The sequence below is a fragment of the Microcebus murinus genome, chromosome 8 (genome assembly GCF_040939455.1).
Source record: "Microcebus murinus isolate Inina chromosome 8, M.murinus_Inina_mat1.0, whole genome shotgun sequence".
Classification (NCBI taxonomy): domain Eukaryota; kingdom Metazoa; phylum Chordata; class Mammalia; order Primates; family Cheirogaleidae; genus Microcebus; species Microcebus murinus.
Genome location: NC_134111.1, coordinates 101,834,887 through 101,845,337, shown reverse-complemented (window position 1 = coordinate 101,845,337; position 10,451 = coordinate 101,834,887).

Below are 10,451 nucleotides of genomic sequence, written 5' to 3'. Positions count from 1 at the left end.
AATTTGGTAATTTTAGAGTAAAGATGAATTTCTAAGTATAAAACTCCCATAAAGGAAAACCATGGATGCATTTGGAGACATAAACATTTAAATATAGCAGTCCCCCTTATCTGTGGTTTCAGTTACTCATAGTCAACTGCAGTCTGAAAATAGGTGAGTGTAGCACAATAAGACATTTTGAAAGAGAAAGACTACATTCACATAACTGTTTTACAGTATATTGTTAAAATTGTTCTATTTTATTATTACTGTTTATAATCTTTTACTGTACCTAACCTATAAATTAAACTTTATAATAGGTATGTATATATGTATAAGAAATAACCTATTATAGTACATGGTATAGAGAGTTTAGTTCTATCCACAGTTTCAGGTATCCACTGGGGGCCTTGGAATGCATCCCCCATGGATAAGGGGGGCTACTGTACTAACAAAATAATTTCTATAAGGCCAAAATATCTCAAAGATGATAGACAAAAGATCAATGATAAATTATTTATAGCATAAACAAGGAAAAGTTACTATTCTTCTTATATAAAGAGCTTTTACAAATCAATAATTAGGAGATGATCATTATGAGAGAAAAATGGGCAAAGGACGTGTAAATAGACACTTTGGGAAAAAAATGAACAGAACTAGTAAAGATGAGAAGAACTTTATCAAATTAAACAATGACTTTTTAAAAAAATGATAATGTCCAGTTTTGTTGTAAAGGATCTTAATTAGTTCCAACTTTGTGCCAGGTAATTAACAATGGGCACGGAGCTTGCATAGTCTTTGTACCAGCAAGCACGGTTTTCCCCAGGTGGCTGGAGTAATGCCTGGGCTGTCAGGGGCAGGTCATGCAGCTCCCCAGGTCCTGCCTCTGCAAAGTGATGGCACGTGGTGACCTTGTGTTCCCTATAGTACCCTCCCCCTGCCCACCCTTTCCATCCCATCCTAAGTGCTGAGCCAGCACAGCCCTTCAACTCATGCTTAACTATTGCAAATTCAGGGGTTGGGGTGGGCAGTTATGGCCCTGTCATGACAGCGTCAGTGTGGGCAGGTGAAGTGTCTGCACTTGGGTGGCCCTTGCCCTGGGTTAGTGCCACGTGCCTGTTTGAGACCCTCATGACTCAATGGGCAGTCTGTGCTCCAGTCCTGGCCCCACACACAGCCACGCCCCTTCTTTCTCTGCGTCTGAAAGATTGTTGGCAAATACTTCGCACTCTTCTCTCTCCCTCTCAGGACTATTTTGGAAGTTTCTTGCTCGTTGGCCATCAATAGGAAAAACAGGGAGAATGTGGGAATCCTTTAGTCAAACTTGAAATGCAAAACAAACACTTTTAGATAAACTCTGAATCATCACAGCATTTGACATCCTGTGACAGCCTGTGATTTTTATCACTAGTGAGAAGTTCACACCTTTGAAGATTAGGCTTGTCACTTCCCCTGAGGAAATAAAGTCTTGGGATCTTAAAAAATGAATTAGCTGCTGCTTAGCCAGCACAGCCAAGGGCAGAATACTCATTTAAAATAGATTAATCTCTTATATAATTAAAATGTTAATGCTAACTGGGGCCTGTGTACTTCACACGAAGATGTGCGTACTGTCTCCTCCAAAACTCGGGCAACATGTTTCACTGACAACATGTTAACTTCATGGACACAACAGATCCGTATGTACAGAACTAAAGCTGAAAATGTGAGAAGACTCTAACCCACCGCTGTGGCAATGCTTGTCACCAGAGAATGACCTCTCCCAGTCAGGCCTGCACATACCCCCACCCAGCAGGGCTGCCTCAACCACAAGTGTGTATTTTTTCATTAAATCATTTAATTGTGATTTATCTTAATTACAAAAGTAATGCCATTTTAGGCCAGGACATTCAGAAAAGCCAACGTAAGTAATCAAAATCCTTCAGAGTCCTCCAAGATCAAGTGCTGCTAACATTTTAATGAATATCCTAGCCATCTCTGATGGAGATAATTTTTTTTCAAAGATAGGATTACTCTGTTGGAAGCCTGTTTTTCCACTGAATATTTCATGGATATTTTCTAAGACATTATGTATTTTAAATTATTTTTATTGATGCATTTGTTCCATTACGTGGCTTCCTATAATTTACGTCACTTAACCCCTGCCTGTGAAATGTTTTCTGTTTTTTTTATTTTTCACTATTTGGTCCAATCCAGTTAAATCTTCACGCACATCCATGCTTACTCAGCTAGGATAAATTCCTAGAAGTAAAATTTCCAGGCTTCATATGTTTCAAATTTTTTTACTATTATTATTAATAGTAAAGTTATCCTCTGAAGATGTGTAATAATGTGGACTCCCAAACGGTGTGTGAAATGTGTTTGTTTTCCCGCATCCTTACCAACCTTGAGTGTGATATTTTGAATCTCACTTAATTAGATAGGCCAGGTGTTTACACACATGTTGGTGATTTTCCTCTTTGGGAGTAATGTTTCGAATGAAAGCTATAAATGTTACATTTTATATTTTGTATATACTCAGCAAAGATGTGATATGAAACAATGATATAACTTCATATATGAAAGTAAGAATGAATTGCCCACATTTAGGTGCTCAACTTGAATTTATATCTTGAATGGCAATGATAGTGCGCTGCCTGCAGTTGGGTAGCTTGAAGCTGCAAGTCTGTCTGGGTCTGTTCCACTTGTTTCTCATCCTCCTTGTCCTCCGGGCTGGCCTGCATATGTCCTCCTCACTGCCTAAACTTGAACCTGGACAATGACTCTCACTTCACTCACTGGCTGTCCTGGGGGAAGGAGGAAAGCCGGTGTCCTCTGCCCTGCCCCTGGCCATTGAAGTTGATCATTTACCACCTACCGTGAGAGCCTCAGCAGATCAAAGTTGCCAGGGAAAAACAACTTGGCCCAGGCAATCTGCAACTCTCAGCTCATTCTCACCCTGTGGTTATTCAGGCATCTCTCCAGTTTGCAATTTGTACTGTACCTCCAGGCTCCTGCTCTATGGGTCTGGCCACCTGACTTTGGTCAGTGCACTTCCTGATCTCTTCCTAGTGTGTGATATCTGGCTTCATGCTCAGCTCCGGCCTGCACACATCTCGGATGTTAGAGTACTGTGCAGCTTCTGCATGAAAGACTCCTCCCTACCTGTCCCCACCTCTAGCCAAGGAAGGGGCCTCTTGAAAACGAGGGCTGATACTTTATAATCTTTGGACAAAATCGAACTGGCTCCCTGGAATAAAAATAAAAAGAGAAAGAGAGAGAGAAAGAAAACAAAAAACCTCTCTGTTCCAATGAGGAGTGGGTCCAGGGATTTTTCGGTGTGTGCCCAGGCTTATATTGGTTGTCTCGTACTAGGCAAAGTTAATAGAGAAAAGTTGTGCGCCAGTTCCTGCAGCCGACCAACTGGGTGAGCATCTGTGTATTCTAAGGTGGATGCTGAAGAGAGGTATATATGCAAATCAGCTTTATTCTTAATAAAGCTGAGCGAGAGCAGCAGAGGTCCTGGAATTCTCTTCCATTACTCTTCAGGTTCTCGGCTGAATTAAGCTTCCTGCTGCCAACCGGAAGGGCTGTCTGCGCAGGGCCGCTGGGCTCCATGATCTCACCCTCCGCGTCTCTGACGTCAGCCGCTCCAACCTGCCACGCTGCTGCTCCTCCTCACTCCCGGATTTCATGCCTTCACTGCTCCCGAGGATAATAGATCTCCCTTTTTAAAGCGGGAAACCGATATGGTAAGATGTACGCACGATTACATTCAAATACATCAAGAGCCATTTCTGAACCTCACAAGGCAGCAAGAGGGCTTTAGGATATTTTCATACAACTGTCCACCCAAAGAGAGAAAAAGAAAACCTCAGTAAGTTTGCACACTTGTCTATAATGGATCTAGCCCCGCACTCTTACTAGATAGAACAAGATCGTTCTATTTTTCAGTCTGAGAAGCTGTCATCTTATATAGCCATTGATTTTCCATGGTGAAGGCGTGGGGAAGACTCGATTACTTGCTTCAATGTCAGATATGTAATTTTCCTAAAAGGGCTTCTTACACAGGTGCATTTTCAGTCAGGGCTCCAGAGCCCAGGAAAAAAAGAATGTTTGATTAATATTCATTCCATCAAGGGTTTTAACATATGGTGAAATCCTGTGTTGAAAGGATTTTAGAAAAATCCACTGAGGAGAGTGCAGCTCTGGTTATGAAGATTATAGTATCTGACTCTCCCGCCCAGACGTAGCTGGTTCAATACAAGCATGGCTGGGACTCTTAGGTACAGAGGCTGCAGTGACTTGAGGACAGGACCCTGGTGTTACTCAGAGGGGCCTCTAGCATACGAATTATTGCCCAGGACACAGTGACAACACAATAAAGGTTGATAAGTGGTTTTGTGCCTAACAAAATCCACAGAAACTGCAGACAGAAACTCGAAGCCTTTGGACAGACTCTCTGAAGACCATTTTCATGTTGGTGCTGCCCGTTCCTGCATACGGTTCTTAATTTCTTAAACGGACCCGTCCATCCAGCAAGTATTTGTTGAGCAATCACGTCTATTTGTGCAGTGGGCAAATAGTTGTTAACCGAAACCCATGCTGTCTTCTTCCCAGGGACGCCAGCAGACCTCATTGCCCAGACTCTCTGTGGTGGCCGTGGCCATGTGCCTGGGTTCTTGCCAACGAAATGCGAAGACAAGTATGCGTCCCTCTTCCATCCTGGCTCATAAAGTCTTCCTTGGTGCACTCCTGCCTGCTTTTCCTTCCCTTCCACTGGCTGGGATGGAGACAGCCATGGTAGCTTTGTGAGCCGTGTGTTGAGGATGGTAGAACCTTCTCCAACCTGAGCCCCTGACGGACTGTCCAACCTCAACACCCGCCAGGACTGTTATGGGAGCCAGAACAGAGCTTCTGGTGGACTAAGCCAACCCCAAGGAAAACACTAGAGATATAAGATCAGAGGAGACGCAGCCCCCTCCCTCAGGGAGTGTCCAGCCCCAGCACGGACCATGTCACCTTTTATTCCTCTGTAGACGAGAGCATCTGTCCATGATACGTCCTCTCGGTGATCAGAATGGAGTGGACGGTGAGCACTGAACAACCAGCAGGTCCTTCGGGAGCCTTCCCCAGAAAGCCCTGCCTGGAGGCCGCCAGCAACATGCAGCCAAAGGCAGGCTGCCCTCAGGGATGAGTGGAGCCCTGCAGCTGGCCAGATGCGGGACTTGAACACCAAGGGACGGAAGAGGGAAACCACGGCCCTGACTCTGCAGGCCTGGCCAAGTCCAGCCAGCACGTGCTGCAAGAAGAGGACCGGCCTGCACAGCAGCACTTTCTGCTGGAGGCCCAGCTGCAAGCCAGAGAGCACGCTGCTTGCTGGAAGGCAGCCGTGCCCAGCAGACCCACTGCAAGGGCTTTGCTATCCTCGGATTATCAGGTACTTGTATGTGTGTTTCTCATTTAACGCTCAAAACGGCCTTGCTGACCAGCGAGGCAACCCGGTGCACAGCCAGCCAGCCAGTGGAGAAGTCAGAGCGCAGACCGTCTGGCACTGGATTCCGAGTCCTGTCCCACTGGGTCCAGCTCTAGTTTATGTCAGGGATTAAGGTAGTTTTTCCCCAAAGAGTCCCTGGTGTTTCTGAATATCCCCTGTGAATCTGCGGACGAGCCGGGGATTTAGGCTCCATCAGCAGGGCCAGGACCACGGGATGGACGCTCTGCTCCACCCTGGGTGCACCCCACAGCTGTGCAGGGCAGAAGTTACTCCCAGGGCCAGGATGGAAATGTCATGATATTAATATCAGCCTGGGCCTCGTATGCAGCCCCCAGGTAGAATGCAAGTGAGAAGTACCTGGGGATGGTAGACAGGTGTGCTGGGCTGCTGTTGTCTGTGCTCGTCAGAGCGATACGGGCCTCAGGGTGAGCAGGTGTATTTGAATCTCCGTTTCTATAGCAATGAGGACCGCAGACATTCCATTCGCCCCCTTTCTACACCTTACAAACATTCTCTCCACGTTGTTTATTTCAATCCAACAAGAATTTACTGAACACCTCCTAAGAGAAATGCTCACTGACATCCATCTGCTGTTCATATCCTTGACAGTATGAATTTTTTAGATTGAAAAATTTGTAAATATCCCACAAATGGAAGATTAAACTCCATCCCTGACCAGGGACTTCCAATCTCAAATGAGGATGCACGTCTCTTCTCACCTTGAACTGTGAATAATTTAAGATACAATCAGTTACATGCAGCTTGCTTGGTTGCCAGAATGAAGTAAAATAATCTTAAATATGGGACTAAGTTAGAAGTTTGTAGATGCCGTGTGGGTACACACTTCCTGTGGCGTGTGTACATTTCCATATAGAACTCGTACAGGTGGTCAAGTGCTCATATACTAAATTCGAGGTTGAAAGAAAGGGAAGAATGTTAAAATAGACTATTTGAAAATGTTGCTGCTTTGGTAAATAATTGTATGAAATAAAATCTTAAGAGCCAAAATTGTTTACCTTGAATGGTTTTATTTTTTAAAAAGTGAATTATCATGAAGCTCTTAACATCTCGAAATTGCAGAATACTTTCATAAGAGTTTAATTTTACTAGATCTCAACATAGGATACAATGTGTTTTTGTAGGCTGTGCAGTATTGTAAAAAAAATTACCTGTAAACAAATTGGAGACCCAGTTTATAAACTCTGGATTGTTGACACTTCACATCTCTGCACATCACTTTTTTAAAAATAGGGTTTATTTCTCACAATAGTTTTAGATTCATAGAAAAATGAGAAAATATTAGCGTTCTATCCCACTTCTGGCTGCCTCTATTAGTAACATTTTACATTAGTGTGACACCTTTGTTGCAACTAATGAATCAGCATTGGTGCATTATTATTCACTAAAGTCCGCTTAATTCTGATTTCTTCAGTTCTTCTCCAGTGACCTGTTTCTGTTTCAGCCATCCAGGATCTCACATGACATCCAGTCGTCCCGTCTCCCGAGGCTCCTCTCGGCTGAGACGGTTTCTCAGACTACCCTTGACTTATGTGCCCCTGCCAGCTTTTGAGGAGGACTGGTCAGGCCTCCTATAGGCTGTCCCTCAACGGGACTTTGTCTGATATTTTCCTCTTGATCACCTCACTTTTCGTATCTGCAAGATGATTACAGCTTTGAGCTCTCGCAAGGATGCCGAGCGGGCAGGAGGCCAGGACGGCGGCGGCAAGCAGGGGCCGTCCTGAGCTCATGGTGACAAGCAGCCTCCCCACCTCTCAGGTCCTGTCATTGCAAACATTCCTTAACCCTCCATACGAGTACAGGTACCCTGAACTAAGCTCAAGAAAATGTTTCCCATAGCTTCTTACAAAACTCACTTTAACTGCAATGAATAAATTAAATAGCTCTCTGTGGGCAATTATAAAGGACTTTAAAAGCGATTTCTGTTTGTAATTGCTTGCTTTTTTTCAACCATAGGAAGCGCTATGAATCTTTCTCTTAAAGATTCATTAATATATTAATTTGTGCAGGGAATACTTTTCGATCTTTTGCAGTAAGCAGGACAACGTCATCCCTATCTAGGTTGTCAAACAGTAGAAAGGTATTGAGAATTTAATATTGAAACACTTGATTCCCAATGCCAATAGATTATCCTTTCAAAAAGCAAGTAAGGCGAGCTCTATCTATATCTTCTATGTTGCTGAAAATCTAGAAAACGGGAGGCAAAATAAAGGCGGGGCAAAGGCACACAGGGGTCGCACCTGCGGAGCGCAGTCCTGCCATTGAGACTCTGGCTCGTTCCTTCCGGTGCCGAGCCTTCGTATTCCGTGCGAGAATGCAGGTCGGGAGGTCTCAGAGCAACAGCAAGACCTTCCAGCACGCCAGGGCCTCCTCACCAGGAAGAGACGGTGCTCTGCTACCCGGGCCCTGCAACGGCGCCTAGCGCGTGGCGTATAGCAGGTGGCTGGATGGATACTGTGGAGTGAATGAGCACAGAGCTAGAACTGCTCTGCACACCGAGGTAAAAGGCTGTTTTCCTTGTGAGGGGAGCACATTTGGTTTCTTCGGTCAGTCCTGGGAAAGGCTTTCCAAAGTCTTTCCCAGAGTCTGCAGGGAAAGAGGGGACAGGAAGAGACTTTGAAAGGTGAGATGAACAACAGCAAAATTTAAGACTTCTGCTAGTCAACACTGTTAAGAGTAGGAAAAGGCAAGTCACCAACTGGGAAAAATGTTTGCGATATGTATGTCTACCAAAGACATGTGTACAGAATTTGTAAAGAATTCCTAAAAAAATTAATTTAACCCCCCTCAACTAATTCAACAAAACATGGGAAAATAACAAAAGAAGCTTCACAAAAGAAGATATACATAGCCAGTAAGTACATGAAATGTGCTAAACATCATTAGACATTAGGAAACTACACATTCAGATCACAGTGAGCTACAACTTCATATCCAATTAGTCATCTAAAGTTAAAAAGACTGACAGACGCTGGCAGGGGTGCGGACTAAGTAGAAGTCTTATCTGTTGCCAATGGAAAATGCCGTAACCACTCTGAAAACCCATTTGGTAGAGTCGTATAAGTTTAAACATACATAATACAAATCTACTTCTCTGTGTCTACTCAAAAGAAATGAAAACTTAGATAAAGAAAGGCTTGTACAAGCGTACCAGGAGGCCACTCACACCCAAGGACCCTGGGGCTCTTTGGCACCCAGTTGGGAAGTGCTGGACTAGACAAGTGACCACTGAGAGCTGTCCTTCCTGTGGGGGGTAGCACACACTCAGGCTCCCAGATTTGATGTCCAGTTCCTAAGAACCTGAGAGAGAGAGCACATTGATTCCCCAATTTGGGGGTCTCCCAGGATGTCAATGCATGTGCAGCCCCCATTACACCTGTACCCCACACCCCTTCCTTTAGGGTCTGAGCCAGAGGAGTGGCAAAGGGGCATTTGAATGGGGGAAAGGGATGAACCACAGTAAGGAAGAAGAATTGAGAGAATTTTTGCAAGAAATGGATGGGGAGTGGGGGGGAGAACAGGAATATGAAGATGGCACCAAGGATTTCACTCTGCTGGGAGAAAGTGTGGTGACAAAAGCATCCAAGGAGAGAGGGGCTGGGCTTCACTTGGGATTCATGGCATTGCATTTCCTTCAACATTTGACTCCAAAGGAAGAGAATGACGTGCATATCTGTGACCTTTCTATAACTGTGAAGGGACTAGAAGCACAGATCTCCTCACCAAAATTTCTTGTTTTTTTTTTTTTTTGAAAAAATAAGCCAGAATCCTTGATTTCTGAATTGAATATCCAACAGAGAATTTAAATGTAGAAAAACACCAAGCATCTTAGAAAAGTCACAAAAACCAACGAGCCACCCACAGAATTGATCTCCAAGGCCAAACACGGGTCAGTGACAGTTCAGTTAAAGGTCATTAACAAACACAAATTGTGATCAATTATTTAAATACAATTTAAGACAAACGTGGTGCAAAGCCTTCCCAAACCAGACACAATCGATTTGCTGAAAATAATGCTATACTTCCAAGACACCAGCCAGGTCCGAATCGATAAAATTAGCCCTAACCATAAACCTTTTATCCGAGGCCAATTTGTCATCATCAGTACCTTTTAACAAAACAAGCATCTGATGTGCCACTAAGAGAATTCTTAGTGGTTATTTCCTTGAAAAAGCTTATAAACTAAGAGAGTCATTTGTTCCCAGGTCACACGTGCTGTCCCCACTGGGTGAGGTTTTTATCTGCAGAATTAAAGGGAATCCATTTCATTATCTCCACGCTTCTGTTCTGAACAGAACCTGCAAGACTCAGCCTCTGCAGCAACGGATCTTAACCTCTTTATTCCGCCCTGCAGGACGGATGATGGATGGTGCTCACGTGTGCAAAACCGTCCCCTGGATGGCCCCGGACACCCTCGACCCCACCTTTTCCTCTCCCACTTAGGAACATGCATCAGAATGCAAAAGAGCGACTGTGACAGTACTACAAGGATAATCTCAAACCCCATTCTAATTCCTGCGAAAAAATAAAATAAAATAAATAAAACGCTCAAGCTCCGGTGCCTAAACTGCCATTAGAGCCACTTTAATGACACATTAGTGGTAGGAGACCACAGATGTGGAAGATGCTCCCCGTTCGTGATCAAGCCCCTTCGCACAAGATATCATTTTAATGACTTTTAACAGTGATGTGCATTCACGGGAAAGAAAGTAATGTGACCTTGAACCTGTTCATTAGACAAATGAGCATATGGTTCCTCCATCAGTGGCTCAGACTCTTCTGCCTCTGCAGTGAGGTTTTGCAAATCTTCACTCTGATCCTGCGGTGAGTTTAACTCTTCGCGGGGCAAATAGGATTTTCCAAACTGTCAAGTCCTTGGGAGGATCCCCTCTACAATCACCCCAGGAGGACAGAAGAGACGCCCAGAAAGTTAGGTCATAGCCAGAGGGGACAAAAACGGTCTGGTCCCCAGATTCAC